Source organism: Clupea harengus, chromosome 1 (assembly GCF_900700415.2).
Source record: "Clupea harengus chromosome 1, Ch_v2.0.2, whole genome shotgun sequence".
Classification (NCBI taxonomy): Eukaryota; Metazoa; Chordata; class Actinopteri; order Clupeiformes; family Clupeidae; genus Clupea; species Clupea harengus.
This window is the reverse complement of record NC_045152.1, coordinates 20985740-21002324: the sequence shown is the minus strand read 5'-3', so window position 1 is coordinate 21002324 and position 16585 is coordinate 20985740. Positions and strand designations below refer to the sequence as shown.

The window sequence follows — 16585 nt, the reverse complement described above, 5'->3', positions numbered from 1 at the left end:
TATGATGTCTAATGATTTGTTTGTGGCATCTGTTTAATTAAGTTGGTGCACAAACCTTGAATCTTGAAATCTAGAAATGATATAGGATTTTATTTTGAAACTAATCAACTAAATGATTCATCGGGGAAAATAATCGTTAGATTAATCAATTATTAAAGTAGTCGTTAGTTGCAGCTGTAGTGTGTGTGTGTGTGTGTGTGTGTGTGTGTGTGTGTGTGTGTGTGTGTGTGTGTGTGTGTGTGTGTGTGTGTGTGTGTACTGTATATGTGTGTGACGGAGAGAAAAAGAGAAGCACACAAGGAAATGTGTGTGTGCTGGTGTGTCTTATAGAAGGAGAAAGAAATGCTTGTATGTGTTGTGAATTACTGACCCCTCTCCTTATTCCCTCCCATGACAGTGAGTCTGTTGCAGTTCAGAAGTCTGTCCCACTGTGAGAAGGATTCGACTCGCATGAGTGAGGCTAGTGTGTGTTTTTATAAATGTATGCAGGCTTGTGTGTTTGTGTGTGTGTGTCTGTGTTTGAGAGAAAGAAAATGTATATGTATGTGTGCATGTGAGTATGTGAGGGTGTTCAAGGATTTGATTTGCTTAGCCCTGGTTTGTACCTGGCTAAATGTGTTCATAGTGTGTGTGTGTGTGTGTGTGTGTGTGTGTGTGTGTGTGTGTGTGTGTGTGTGTGTGTGTGTGTGTGTGTGTGTGTGTGTGTGTGTGTGTGTGTGTGTGTGTGTGTGTGTGTGTGTGTGTGTGTGTGTGTGTGTGTGTGTGTGTGTGTGTGTGTGTGTGTGTGTGTGTGTGTGTAAAATGATTGTCCAGTATATCTGCACCAGTGCATTCTGTAATTACAGAGTATGTGAGGCCCTGTGAGTATTCACAGGTCGTCTAAAATGGCATTCTAAGCAAAATCACACACCCTGCACCCACACATTCTGTCTCTGTCTCTCTCTCCCCCCCCTCTCCCTCTCCCCCTCCTCTCTCTCTCCCTCTCTCTGGCCCAAACCCACAAGCTTCTTTTCTCCATCTCCCAACCCACTGACTTGAAGAGAGAACCCCAGAACCCCAGCCTCACAGGTTAGCTGGAGTGAGTGGGTCTGTTTTCTTCCCCAGCATATGAACTCCGATAGGTTGCCATCATCCCGGAGGTGCTCTCCTGCCAGGCTCAGCCATTAATCATAATAAGGTTGTGTTCTCGCTGTAATGAATTGGAATCTCAGGGCCCTGCCGACCCCCTCTCCTCCTCCTCCTCCCCTTCCACCTCACCCTCTCTCATACCCAGGCGAGGTAAGGTAAAAACCCAGCCTTCTGGCCAGCGGAAGAACTCCTGACTGGAGAACCACAGCCTCCACCCAGGAAGGTCTGCCCAAATGTCAGGCGTGTCGTGAAAGATGGAGCACGGGGAGATAGTTCCGCTGGGATGGGAGCAGGAAAGTGAGAATGAGAAAAAGGTGAAGAGATGAGAGGTAAGGTAATAAGGTAAGAGAGAGAGAGAGAGAGAGAGATAGAGAGAAAGGCATGAAGAAAGAGTGAGTTTGGAGGGCATTGCGGGAGCCACAGTGGAGCCTCTTCTCTCGTGTCTGTAAAGTGTTTTAATTTTCGCTCAGTCATCGGGGTTCTCTCTCTCTCTCTCTCTCTCTCTCTTTACCTCCTCTTTTGTCTCCAGATTCCCTTTTATCTGATCACTCCTCCCTCTCTCATTTCCTCTCCCTACCTTCTGCCACCCTCTTAGTCTCCGCTCTGCTGTTATTTCAGATTAGTTCATTTTTGGTTTAGTGTGTGTCTTTCAGCGCTGGAGGAAAAGTTGAGGGGCATTTGCCAGTCTGTGGTTTTCAGGGCGATGCCAGGAACAGAGCCCTGAAGGACAGGGACTGCAGCACAGGTCCCTCCGTGGCAGGGCATCAGAGCATGTTCGTGTGGTCCGGTGCTCGGAGCAACGGACCAGGAAACCAGAGGTTAATGGGTCAAACCCCAGGTGGAGGGGTGGACTCTTGGTCATTGACCACTGGGGCATTGGACACACAGCAGAGAGGGCCTGTGGCCTCAATCCACAGAGGACAGTGCATCACCATGCGCATAGTAGGGGTATTGGGATCTATCGGCACACGGACTGAACATATTCTTCATGCCAGTAACTGCTGGGTTAATTACTATATGCAACTAAATGTCATCAGTATAGCAATGGCAGTCGGTCACATGGTCCATGATAACATGTGTTTTGTGGGAAAATGTACTCCAACACTGACAATATAATTACTTTTCTGTGCGTGTTGACAGGCTGATAGATTGAACCATTTTTCCAGTTTACGTATGAGTAGTTGGCTCAGGTGTGTTCCATGCTGCAGATGTAAAAAAATCTCACTGATATGTGATTTCTTTCAGCATTCCATGACCACTTTCAGGAATGCCATTTCTGTGCTGTGACCTGTTCTGAATCCTGACCAATAGTTTTTAAAGTCGGAGGAAAAACTCTCTGCCAAGGAGCTGTTCGATATGGTCAACAAAACAATGAAAAACGTATTTAAAGAAAAATGAAAGTACTAGATCTAAGAAACAAAGAAAGTGTTTTAATAACTACTCTTTTATATAATTATGTATCATTCATTTTCACAAAGGAAATGATTACCTTTGTGGAGTGAACTGGTCTTGAACATTTCCATCTGTTATTGACCAGCAGGACTCTGCTCTGCGGCTCGATTACCATTTCACACACACACACACACACACACACACACACACACACACACACACACACACACACACACACACACACACACACACACACACACACACACACACACACACACACACACACACACACACACCTAAGTATTATCCCACCAGTTGGTGGATGTTGTAGCTGCAGGCGAGCCTCAAGATTTCTGTTTTTTGAATTATACCAGTTTAAACAAGAAAGAGATTTTTTTTCTAGAACTGTGAAAAGTGGACGTTTTCTGTGGGGAGCCAGTTATGAATGGATGGAATTCTATTGATGGAAAAGAAGGTTAACTGAAGCCCAAGCGGTACTGTATTCAGAGGATTGAGGGAGATGCCGTTAGAACAATGTTGGTGTTTGATGTCTTGTGTTATTCCCTTCCCCTGTGATTCCATAACAAATTCATCAAAGAAACTACAGATTTGTTACCCTGCTGATCTGATCATGAAATGCAAGATTAACTCTTGAAATAAATGCCTGAAATGTTTGAAAGTCAGTTGTCTAATGCATTCTCTACTCTTACCTGCGTCTGCACACACACACACACACACACACACACACACACACACACCCACACTCCCACCCCCCAACCCTGACTCTTTTACAGTAAACATGAAGGACAATACTAGTGGTTTTACTTAGAGGTTTTCATCTTCAGGAAATCTTTATTAATAAGGTGTAACTTGCAAACCAAAGAAAGCTCCATATTTTCTCAACTTTAGTCCATCTCCCCTTGTTGTGTACTTTTGTAAACAGAAGTAAGTGTGGATCTGTATGTGTCCTCTGTGAAAGGTGCTGGACACACATTTTTCAGAGGGATCTAATGATGTGCTCTCTGCCATCACCTCTCAGCCAGGCTCTTACATCACTTCCTGTCAGCCCAGCATGACTCCGTTCCCCCAGGCGGCAGCTAGCTACGCTGAAAAATGAGGAAGGGAGGCTCCTCTTCTGTTTACCGGGGGAGACGACAACAACACGAAGAGAAGGAGGGAGAGAGGCATGGATAGGAGGAGACAGAAATAGAAAAAGAGAAACGGGGAAAGGAAGACTGAGGGAAAGAAGGAGACAGAAAAAGAAGTTTTACACTTAACAAATTTCAGCTTGGCAGGCCTGGGTGTGGGGGGGGGGAAGAGTAGTCAGACAGGATAGAGAGTTGGACGGATGGAGAGAGTGAGCGAAAGAGAGAGTGAAAATGAAGATTGATTGAGGTTTGGCGAAGGGGCTGCGAGAGTGGCTGATGCTGAGTCTGCGCATCTGTGCTGGTCTGTTGAGGCCTGCTCAGGAGAACCCATAACGATCCACACCCAATACTCACCTACCTGCGATTCGCTGTGTGTGCGTGTGTGTGTGTGTGTGTGCGCATGTGTGTGCGTGTGTGTGCGCGTGTGTGTGCATGCGTGCGCATGTGTGCTTGTGTGTGCATGCGCCCGCGTGTGTGTGTGTGTGCAAATACATGCAATGCTTGTATACTTATACTGAACATGTGCTTGTTTGTGAAGAATGTGGGTAAACCTGTTTACCTGCTGTGAGTGTCGTGAAATTGCTATGGAATAAAATTGAGCAAAACTACTTTTCTATGCAGTGGAGTCAATAAAATAAAAATCAAGTCCTCAGTCACTCCATAGATCCACACTGCCAGCTGAAGTGCATCACATTATTTATGGGCTGGCAGGGCCACAGAGAGAGGATCGTTTTGCATGCGTATGAGAGTGTCTACACTATATAAAGTAGAACTGTCCACAGACCACTCACAGATACAGACATTTTACCACACAACCATAATGCCGACACAAATACACAACTCACAAACTCATACACTCCTGACTGACTGACAGACAAACAGAAACTTCCTCTCTCTCTCTCTCTCTCTCTCTCTCTGACAACAGACACACACACACATACACACACACACACACACACACACAGAGAGACAATTACAGTCACAAAACGGGTGGAGGTGGAGTGGGGTTTGGAGGGCGCTCTGCCATCTAACTGACAGGCTGCAGGTTTTGAAGGACGGATCCCCAATAAGTGTCACCTCCCATCAGCCACTGCAGCGGGCACTAATGGAGGCCTCACGGCATCAGCACACAGATGGAGACAGCAGCAGCAGCAGCAGCAGCAGCGCCTCCTTTCAGCGCAGAGGAAGACAGGATGGGTGGAGGAGAGATAAAAGCGTGGGAGAGGAAGAAGTCGAGGGAGGACAGGACAGGAGAGATGTGCGCTGACGGAGAGGTGACGGAGAGGAGGTGGAGCGCGGGGAGGGATGAGTCGGGAGGTAAGGGAAAGATTTGTTTTTCCGATGTGGGAAGTAGAACCCGAGAGGTGAGGTGAGGAGATGGATTGACGGAGCAGAGAGTTTGACCTTTTCTGCTTAGCTGTGCTCTCCATCTCTGCCACAGAAACACCCCTTTATAGTCTCTCTCTCTCTCTCTCTCTCTCCATCTCTCTCTCTCTCTCCTCTCTCTCCATCTCTCCCTCTCTCTCTCTCCAGCTCTCCCTCTCTCTCTCTCCTTCTCTCACTCTCTCTCTCCCTCTCTCTCTCTCACTCTGTCTGTCTGTCTGTCTGTCTGTCTGTCTGTCTGTCTGTCTGTCTGTCTGTCTGTGGTCGCAGGCACAACTATGGGCATCAGCCTGGCACTGCCATTTGTCAGGCAAACGAGTTTTTTTTTCCTGTCTGTACCATTGCAGTAGACAAAGGTGACTTACCTTTAATGGCTAAAAGTGTGTGTGTGTCGGTGTGTGTGTGTGTGTGTTAGCAAGAGAGAGAGAGTTTTGTCTCCAAGTCTCCACTAACTCCTTTATTTGTTTCTTCCCCCTCTGCTCACTCTATCTCTCTGTCTTACTTTCCATCTTTCTTCTCCGTTAACTCTGTCTCATTTATTCTTCTCATTTGTTCTTATTCTCCCTCTATCTCTCTCTCTCTTTCTCTCTCTCATCCTCTCGCTCTCTCACTCACTCATCCTCTCACAGGCGAAGACATCCACACTCTCATGCACGCACAGCCATGCACGCACGCACGCACGCACGCACGCACACACGCACGCACACACACACACACATGCGTCTTTTTTACCAGGGTGAATAATTACTTTGCCAAAGGGCACAACACAGATCCCTGGCTGGTATTTAAAGTCCTGTCAGTGAATTTAAATCACTTCCTCTGTTTCCAAGCTTCTCTTTCTTAAGTGGAAATGTCCTTTCGCTTTTGGCCTACAGGGAAGAGAGGGAGATGAAGGAGAGAGAGAGAAACCGAGAGAGAGCGAGAGAGAGAGAGAGAGAGATAATCATATCCATTCTCTGCTACCACTGAGGTTGAGTTGTGCCTCCATTTTTCACTGTCCTTTCACAAGTCTTCAGGCACAATCAGAAGAGACAGTGAATTACAAGATGGCCCACAAGGTCATGCCTCAGACAGTGACAGGTTTGAGTCATGGTTTGGGACCTGTTTATAGCAGCTGGTTTTAAGAAAAGATGTGGCCTTGATCCGACCTGGAACCTTCCTGTGGTTCTGAAATCAGCCTTCCTCTGGGTGTGCCAATAGAGGACAGTAAGGGTTCCGTGGTGCAAGAACCGTACACTTCCAGGGTATCTTAGCACCCATCATCCTCTTATGTGATCTCACATCACTATTTATTGACAGGTTATTGATCGCTGCACAAGACCCCTGAGCAATAAAATTGTGTCTCAGATTCAATTCGATTCATACTGGGATGCTGTACATTACAGAGTAGAAAACAAACAGATACATATTTTCCGCCATGCTATCGTGTCATTGCTAATGGTAATAGTCTGTGTCCTAGTTTCATTCAGTGTTTTCAAAGAGAGACCACAGAGTCTTGTTGATTTGGCAGTATTTTTTTCCGGCAGGGTTGGTTTTCTGTGAAAGGGTGTTATCTTCCATTTTTGGTATTTCGCTGGGGGAATGTCACAACTCAATTCTGCCATTATTTTAATTGTCTCAGTTACAGTGAGGTTTTCTCTCCATCTCCACGGAGACATCGGCGCATCCATGCCAAAACTGTGCTTGCCTCCAGGCTCTTCCTGTTTCCTGTTCTTCATCATTTCTAATGAGAATTCCTCTCTTTCACACATTCTCCTTCTCTGCCCTATTTCCTGTGTCCCTCTCTTTCAACTCTGCCGCTTTAATTCCTCCATGTTTGTGTCAATAACATCCCTCCGTATTCTGCCCCTACCCCTCCCCTGCCTCATGTTTACTCTTCTCCTGGTATTGTCACTTCTTCTCGCTCCTTCTTTTTGCTTTCCTCCCTCCATCACTCTATCCGTTCTCTCTCTCTCGTCCTCCCACGCCGTCTCTCAGCAGCACCGGGTGGAATGTAAACACTGACTACGCGGTGAGGGGGTTTGGTGCGGCAAGGACGGGGTAATCCAGGGGGATTGTGGTGCTCCCTCCGGCCTCGTCCGTTAACTCACTCCATCAGCGTGGGCTCCAGGTGACACCAGAGCTGGGCATCCGCCACTGCCACCACCTCTCTGGTCCCCGGACCCCAGCTCCCTCCTTTAGGCACAGCCAGCCAACCAGCCAGCCAACCAGCCAGCCTACCAGCCAGCCAACCAGCCAGCCAGCCAGCCAGCCTACCAGCCAACCAGCCAGCCAGCCCGGGAGAAACTATTAAAATGCCGGCACATGAAACCACTTACCGCATGCGGGGTGTGTTTGTGTGCTTTGCGTGACTGCACACACACCGCCAAAGACTGCCAGTCTCCCAGGAAGAAAAGGAAAAAGAATTCCATAATGCTGAATATATATAGATGTATATAGATGTCAGTGTGTGTTTTCATGTGTGTGTGTGTGTGTGTGTGTGTGTGTGTGTGTGTGTGTGTGTGCGTGCGTGTATCTGTCTATACATATTAAATTATATATAGACAGACACACACATATTCAATTCTGTGAACTGGTTTATGTTAATGAGTCGCCTCCAGACAGACTTGGTTTCCAGGTAACAGTGAACTCTAATTGGTTTTCTCAGGGATGGCGGCCATCGTTGCCTGGTCGCGCGTGGCTACGGCTCAGAGATCAAAAAGACACTCCAGGCGTTACCTATACATATTAATGATTAATTATGCTAACAGCCAGCGTGTGTGTGTGTCTGTGTGTGTGTGGGTTTGCGCGCGCACGTGTGCATGAGTGTGAGTGCGTGAGTGTGTGCGTAATGGTGTGTGTGTGTGTGTGTGTGTGTGTGTGTGTGTGTGTGTGTGTGTGTGTGTGTGTGTGGTGGAGAATCAAGCAATGGAAGCTGGTGGCTCTTTGAAATGTCTGTTTTTTTTGTCGATTGCTGGCTGATTCGCATGGTTCTGAAGCTGCCGCTGCAAATCCTCCTCAAGACTGAGGGAGCTCTGAGATTACTGTCTGATTGCACCGCTCGCCATGGTGGCGGGGTGGACAGTGGTTTATCATGCGCTCCGTGCCGTGTCTGTAAGCCTTGTCAGTGTACACAAGGCAGATGTTCAGAAATATCAGTCAGGCACAACTTGGACTGCAGACTAAACTGGAGTAGAGGTGGGCTCTCCTCACTTTTTGCTCTGACTATCAGACCTAATTTCTTTCTTATTGTCAATTTCAAGGTTGTTTATATACTCAGTTGTTAGTTTGTTTGTGTGTGTGCGTGCGTGTGCGCACGCGTATGTGTGCGTGTGTGTGTGTGCGTGTGTTTGCGTGCGTGCGCGCGTGTGTGTGCGAGTGTGTGTGTTAGCGAGTGTGTGTGTGTGTGTGTGTGTGTGTGCGTGCGAGTGTGTGTGTGTGTGCGGGCACATGCATCATGTCCCTTCCCACAGCCTCACAAATACTGATGATCGTACAGGCTTCTCACTTGAACCCCCTCCCTACTCCTCAGCTCGCTATGGCCTTGTCTCGGGGGATCCGTGTTGTTTTGGACCTTCTTCAAAGCACGCTCACTGAAACAGACATACACAACAAACATGCCAGAGTGCACATATGACCTCTGTAAGAACTGTCTCTCCCACACACACACGGGTGCCCTCACTTTATTTTTCTTCTCTTTTATGCTTCGTCATTCATAGAGAACAAACACCCTGCGTGTCTCTTCTCTCTGGCATTTATTTTATAAGTGTCTTTTTTCTTTCCAAAGTGAACCCGGGGATACATTTCTGTGGCTTCTTTCATATGCCATTTGCCTGCTACTTATGTTTCAATTCCTTTTCTCTCCTCTCTTTTTTTCTCCTTGTATTTTGTGTCTCACCTTTAGTCTCCTGATATTTACGTCTGCATCTCTGCCTCCCGTGCCTCGGCCTGTCTTGTCTGTCTCTCTCCATCTCTCTCTCTCTCTCCTCTGTTTGGTGGAAGTTCATACAATGCGCCTCTATAGGGACGTATCTGGGTTGTATTCAGAGGGATCCAGCCACTCGGATGAGATTTCTGTGCTCTCGCCAGTTTAGTCTGCAGTCCGACTTTTTCCCCTCTCCTTTCATCATTTCTATCAAGGTTATCCTGAGGCTGTCAGTGCCTTTATGGGAACAGAGGGGTGGATTGGGGAGGGGAGGGGAGGTGAGGAGGGAGGGAGGGAGGGAGGGGTAGAAGGGTGGGGCGGGGGACGGGGGTGGGGGGGTTGTGGCTTGGTTAACCGTAAGCCAGGAGCAATGGCGTAATCGATCTTGTTTAAAGGGATCTCGCACGATCTGACTGTTTGAACTCTCCCCCTCGTTAACAGTTGTCTGGGATTTAATTACGACGCCGGGCGGATTTAATGTCAATTATGTCCTTAAAAAAAAGGAGCCGGCGACTGCAGGAGTGAGCGAGCAGTCGCCAAGACACCGAGAGAAAGAGAGGGATCACAGAGAAGGGTGGGGAAAGAAGAAGGGGGGGTGGGAGGTAGGAGAAAGAGGGAGAGACAGAGGGAAGACGGCATAATTGTGCACGTGACTTTCGCACGTGTGTGGCCTCGGACAACGCCTCGTTGTTTAGGAGCTACCTTTGGAGTTGTGGTGTACTGCTGCCGGTCTGAAGATGTTTTGGTCCTTGTGGTGTTGCCGTACGCAGGCAGAAGCAGTACACTTCACTGCGGGTAGGTCTACTGTGCAAAGCGCTCCCTGCAATTCATTAGTCGCATGAAAGAAAATATCCTGCAGTATTTCAGTCATCAAGAGCTTGTGAAGGCATTCATGTGTTTGTCTGCTTTCCAATCCAGGAATAAACCACTGAAAGCACAATACTGACCATCAGTCCTTTATATACACTGTACAGTGCCCTCCACAATTATTGGCACCCCTAGTGAATATGAGCAAAACAGGCTATAAAAAAATATGTCTTTGCTGTTTATCCTTTTGGTCTTTCACTCAAAATATTCACAAAAATCTTACCTTTTCATTGAAGTACAATTATTGAAAGAAAGAAAAACTGTTGACATTTAAATAAATATTTTTCCCCAAAAAGTATATTTCCAGTCATGTTTTACATTTTTAAGTTCACCTGTTTGATAAGGAACTCTTAAGAGGTCAACCATGACTTCCTGTTCCACTGGCGTACAAATATGAGGTGACACAGGCCAAATTACATTAGTCATTCATCACTATGGGAAAGACCCAAGAACACAGTGACGATGTGCGACGGAAAGTTGTGGAGCTGCACAAATCAAGAAATGGACACAAGAAAATCTCTAAAGAGTTGAAAATACCCATTTCCACTATCATGGAAATAATTAAGAAGTTTAAAGCGACAGGAGATGTTAAGAATCAGCCTGGAAGAGGACATGTGTGTACATTGACCCCACGCACCGTGAGAAGGATGGTTCGTCTGGCAAAAGAATCTCCAAGGATCACAGCTGGAGAATCGTAGAGGTGAGTTGAGTCTTGGGGTCAGAAAGTCTCCAAAACTACCATCAGACACCACCTACATCACCACAAGTTGTTTTGGAGGGTTGCCAGAAAAAAGCCTCTGCTGTCAATCAACTACAAACTAAAGCGCCTACAGTTTGCCAAATGTAAGTCAGACTTTCAATGGGGCCGAGTTATATGGTCAGATGAGACCAAAATAAAGCTTTTTGGCAACAAACATCAAAGGTGGGTTTGGCATAGACAGAAAGATAGCCATACAGAAAAGACCCCCATACCCAATGTGAAGAATGGTGGCGGATCTTTGATGTTGTGGGGCTGTTTTTCTTCCAAAGGCCCTGGACATCTTGTTAGGATAAATGGTATCATGGACTCCATCAAATACCAGCAGATATTAAATGAAAACCTAACAGCCCCCTCCAGTAAGCTTAAAATGGGCTGTGGTTGGACCTTTCAGCAGGTCAATGATCCGAAGCACACCTCAAAATCAACACAAAAATGGTTCACCGACCGCAGAATAAAGGTTTTGCCATGGCCATCACAGTCCCACGACCTAAACCCCATAGAAAATCTGTGGGATGAGCTGAAGCCGAGTCTACAAACATTGACCTCAGAATCTGAAGGATCTGGAGAGATACTGCATGTAGGAATGGTCTCCGATCCCGTGCCATATGTTCACCAACCTCATCACGCATTATAGGAGAAGACTCAGAGCTGTTATCTTGGCAAAGGGAGGCTGCACAAAACATTAAATTAAGGGGTGCCAATAATTGTGGCACACATGTTTTGGGGAAAAATATTTATTTAATGTCAACAGTTTTTGTTTCTTTCAATAGTTTTACTTCAATGAAAAGGTAAGATTTTTGTGAATATTTTGAGTGAAAGACCAAGAGGATAAACAGCCTGTTTTGCTCATATTCACTAGGGGTGCCAATAATTGTGGAGGGCACTGTATATATGCTAAGAAGGAACCTTCACTACAGTCGACAATTACCTTTTCTCTAGAGGATAAGGCACACTATAGGAACCTGTTCTCTGGAGGATAAGGCACACCATAGGAACCTTTTCTCTAGAGGATAAGGCACACCATAGGAACCTTTTCTCTAGAGGATAAGGCACACTATGGGAACCTGCTCTTTAGAGGATAAGGCACACTACAGGAACCTGTTCTTTAGAGGATAAGGCACACTACAGGAACCTGTTCTATAGAGGATAAGGCACACTACAGGAACCTGTTCTCTAGAGGATAAGGCACACCATAGGAACCTGTTCTCTAGAGGATAAGGCACACTACAGGAACCTGTTCTCTAGAGGATAAGGCACACCATAGGAACCTTTTCTCTAGAGGATAAAGCACACTATGGGAACCTGTTCTCTAGAGGATAAGGCACGCTCCAGGAACCTGTTCTCTAGAGGATAAGGAATACCATAGGAACCTGTTCTCTGGAGGATAAGGAACACCATAGGAACCTGTTCTCCAGAGGATGAGGATCATAACAGGAAAAAGTACAAGGAAAACTACAAAAAAATTGCTCTCTTCAGAGGACACAGAAACAGGAACCGGTTCTCCTCAGATCCAGAGAAAGGGGGACACTTCTCCCATCCACTTTATTTTTTTTTTTCAAATGTCAGAAACCACAATAAATGCCACCATTATCATCCATACACTATATCAACATGACACCGAAGAAGGGAATGTGTAAATAATGTTTGTTTTTTGTTGGGTTTTTTTTTTCAAAAAAAGAAGAGAGAAAAAAAGAAAAACAAAACCCTTCCAAAATCTCTGATTGAAAACAATCTCCACGACATGTCCCACATATAGATAGATCTCTGTTCACACCCACTGCCGGGGCTTGATGTGTTTTTACATAGATATATACTGTGTCTGGTAGTCCAAGCTGTACAGCATTGGTTAACATCCAACAGAGGTCCGTGCTAGCGGCTGAGCTAGCCGTGTGTTTCCGTGTTCTCTGACTGGCCCAGTGTCCGAAATGTACATCCAGTTTGAGAGGCAAAAGAGGCCTGTCCTTCACCATAGCAACCGAATGGATGAGACAAGCCTACCCTTGCCCCTTTCCATGGCAACGTGCATCTGTCTGTGACCATGTAGCCTCACTCCCACCTAATTACCGCGGGCTGGAATTTTATTTCCTGGGTATTGCTGATACATTAGAGGAATTCGGTGTATCTGTGTGTCTCTATGTTTGTGTGTGTGTGTGTGTGTGTGTGTGTGTGTGAGTTTAGCCAAGTGCTTCTAGGCAATATGGGTGCATCCCAAGGCCAGGCTGTCACAGGGACCAGAAGTTGTGAGTTTTTTGTTTCTTTCAAGAGGAAAGTATTCCTGTGTGTGTGTGTGTGTGCTGGCAGCAGGTAGAGTAATGGGATAGAGGTGGTGCTCCATTCTCCAGGCCAGGGGCTTCAGGTGCAGGGGGGCTTGACTCCATGTGAGAGCTCCAGATGGCGGGGTGAGAGGCCAGGGAGGACAGGGGAAGGGGTGGCGGCTCCGAGGGCCTCTGATGCACCTTACTGCTGATGGCTCCTGGGCTCACCTGTATAAGGAGAGAGAGAAGCGCATCCACACAGGCACTGTGCTCCAAGATGAAAGCAGTCGAGGGCCTGTGTACTCTCAAGAACACTCCCTAACCCTCATTCTCTGCACCTCTGATGGAAACGGGAGAGGCAGAGTGAGAGAGAGAGAGAGAGAGAGAGAGAGAGAGAGAGAGAGAGAGAGAGAGAGAGTGTGAGAGAGAGAGTGAGAGAAAGAGACAGAGAAGGGGAGAAGAAGAAGGAGACATGGAGAGCTGGAAAGTAATTGCAGGTGTTAATGTGTCTGTAAGAGTGTGAGTCTGGGTGTATGTACGTCTGAGTGTCGGTGGTAAGAGTAGCTGTTTGTGTCTGTGTCTGTGTCTGTGTGTGTCTGTGTGTGTCTGTGTGTGTATGTGTGTGTATGTGTGTGTATGTGTGTGTGTGTGTGTGTGTGTGTGTGTGTGTGTGTGTTACACAGACAGAGCGAGAAAGACAGAGGATGGGATGAGTGTGTGCTCGAGCCTTAAGCCAGAGGAGATTAACCAGCTCAGTTCAGACCTCAACTCAGGGGAAGGGGCAGCAGTGGGATAAGAGCCCCCCCCTGCACAGTGCAGCTGTCAGGCAGGAGGGCCAGGGGTGGGCAAAAGGTGAGTGGGCACAGGAGTTGCAGTTTAGTGAGCTTAGGCATCCTTTGAAAAGGAGAGAATATTTAGTGATAGGGACAGTCTTCGTGTGTCTAGATAATCGCATGGCTGTATCGCAAACAAGGCTTGAGCCTAAGGTGTATCATCCTGCAGTGTAGCCATTGTACCCGGAGGCAGTGAGAATGTGTCAGCAGGAAAGAGGCGTGAGGCTGTATAAATATATCCTTCAAATTCCAGACATAAGATCATATCACTCAGCTAAAATGGAGAGAGAGAGAGACAGTGAGAGAGAGAAAAAATGAGAGATAGACTTTCCCAAGTTCTGAAGTTCTTATCTGATGTAAAAACTTGAAGCGAAGGGTGAGATTACGGTGAGGAACGGACGTGGTTTAGGAAATCACACATCAACAAGAATGAATTCATCAGACGCCTTCATTGACTGGTGTTCCCTCTACTGGCGGGGCAACGTCACTGCATCACATGTTGTTAAATGACTAGAACCTGAGCCGTTCTCCTTGAGTGAGTGGCTTGAATAAATGAACAACAAGCACAAATGTATTTAAACAAAACCTGCAGCCGCGCATATCACGAGTCCAGTTAAACAGCGTGTTTAAAACGAGGTGTGAGTGACGAGCGCTGTCAGACGAAACTGGCGGGTAGACGAGGCTTTTTACTGCACTGGATAAACAGCAGTATTGGAGAGGATAATTCAGCGGCGGTAACGGATCGTCTACAGTTCCCCTAAGGCCCGCGGGGCTGTGTTTGCGGCCGGCGTTTAACTCAAGGCATTTTTGTTTTGTTTTGTTATGGGGCCATTAAAGATAGTTGCTCCCCACCTACCTCTCCCTGCTGTAGCCTTGATTAGCAGCGAGGATGCTTTGATGTTCCTCTCCTAGTTTTTTAAGCCCCGCATAGCATTCGTTTATTTTTCCGAACTCTTTATCTCTCGCTCTGAGACCTCCCTTTCTTCTCCCTGAGTATTTATCTCCTGCTTACACGACGTGCTGCCCCCTTTCTATCTATCACACAGCGTCTCCACTAGCACCTGCATAACTCACCCGCAGTCTCCCGTTCATCTTTTGCCATCAAATCCCCCTCTCTTTGTTGCTCGAAGCCAAAATGGCAAACCACTCAGAGCTCGGTCCAATCCTAAGCGAACTCCAAGGCTATCAGATCATTCTCCGGCAGGTACTCGCATTCTGCTCACTTAATAGCTCTCGAGGGGCTAGTTTCAATGGTGGATGCGAACTAAAATAACTCTGTAAGAGCTGTTTGCTGACTCGATGTATTGGCTCACTGTTAAGCCGTCTCCATTTTTTTTTGGACATTGTGTATTTCCATACATTTGGAATAGGCCTACCCTGTTTAGTGGTCTGTGTATCCGGATATTCAAATGCAAAGTGTCCACCCTTAAAAGTGACCACGTGTACATATTTTAACTAGGCTTATGAGTTGAATATATTCTTAGTACAATATCCAAGGGTAGCACTACACTGGAAACCATAGACCTTTCACATAATTATCAAATCATATTCCCCTCCTTCCTTCTTATTTTTAGCACTCAAAATTCTACACAAGTCACCAACATAAATACAAATCATCTCTGTTTATTCCATGTGAAGAGTTTTCTGCAGCTTCCTGGTATTTCACTGCTGCCTGTCCGAGAACTGTCCCGTGGGCTTGTGTTGAATCATATAGTCCATTCTATGGTCTATTTCGAATTTAAGTAGATTTCATGCTTACGAGCGTCCCTCCCCTCCCCCCCCCCCCCGCATTGTTTGTGTCTGTGGGGTTAATGTTGAGCCACAAATTCCAGTAATGAGATACGCCTGTAGCTGCAGTCATTAGGATGTGATCATTTGGCAAGCATGTATGTCCCTTCTGGCCAAAGAGAACAGCTTCATATCCAGGAATACTGTGTGCATCGCTGTCTAGTTGAGGTCTTAATTAAGTTTGAAGTGTGATTAAATTATACTTAATTATCATAATAATATTTTTTTTTCTCTCCCGGTGAGCGATAACTGGCTGACTTCAGTGAAAACATTGCTCTTGGAAGGACATGGCAATCTCCTCGCTTGCAGTCAAAGTTATCAAGCCATGAAATCGGGAATCCTGTCAGCAACAAAATGTAATCTTTTTTTCATACGGACAGAACAATAGAAGGAGCTGCTCGATGAATACTCAACATCTCTTTCTCTCCGCTCCTCTCTCTATTTTAATTAAAAAAGTGTCCTGAACCCTCCGCTCCCTCCCCTCCTCGCTCTCCTTCGCTCATGCATGGAGGGGCGAGCTCTTATCTCTCCGTTCCATCTGATTATGTCTCCCCCAGCTCGCCACCACACACACTCAGTCACACACACACACACACACACACACACACACACACACACACACGCTCTCCATCTCTGTCGGCTGCTATTGTTCAACTTCATCTAGGTCTGCAGTTTTGAATGGTCGGTTGCGTGAGTGCTCCGCTGTCTCTTTTTGCTCTTCTCTCTGTTTCTCTCTCTCTCTTTGTCTCTCAATCACTTCATTCCTCCTTTAATCCTCTTCTGTCGCTCAGCTCTGTATTGTTGCACACCTCCCCTCCTCTGTTTTTGAATACTCTTGGAAGCCGTCTGTGTAAATGAGAATCGTCTTTGAGGTGGTGTCTGTATGTGTGTATCTGGAAGTGAAATGTTAGACCCATTGAGTGTACAGGACTGGAATAAGACAGTTGCAAAGAGGGCAGAAGTTCAAATCTGGGCTTGTTCTGTGGGGTATGACATTTGTGTTTGTGTTTTTTAAGGAGAGGGGGGGGGGGGGGGGGGGGGGGGGGGGGGGGGGGGGACTGTAGTGGTCATTTTGGAGGGGTAACTTGTGTCGGAATAAATGTTTCCATTTTCTTTGAAATGCCTAT

At 46.6% G+C, this 16585-nt stretch overlaps 1 long non-coding RNA gene across 1 annotated transcript; it reads right to left on the bottom strand.

The window, feature by feature from the left end:
- Window positions 1-12086: 12086 nt before the first annotated feature.
- On the bottom strand, window positions 12087-15449 carry LOC116221166. The gene is made up of 2 exons (XR_004164050.1): window positions 14527-15449; window positions 12087-13065 (listed from the first exon to the last, which is right to left on the bottom strand). It is a non-coding gene; the product is annotated as an uncharacterized LOC116221166 (long non-coding RNA).
- Between the last annotated feature and the right edge of the window lie 1136 nt (window positions 15450-16585).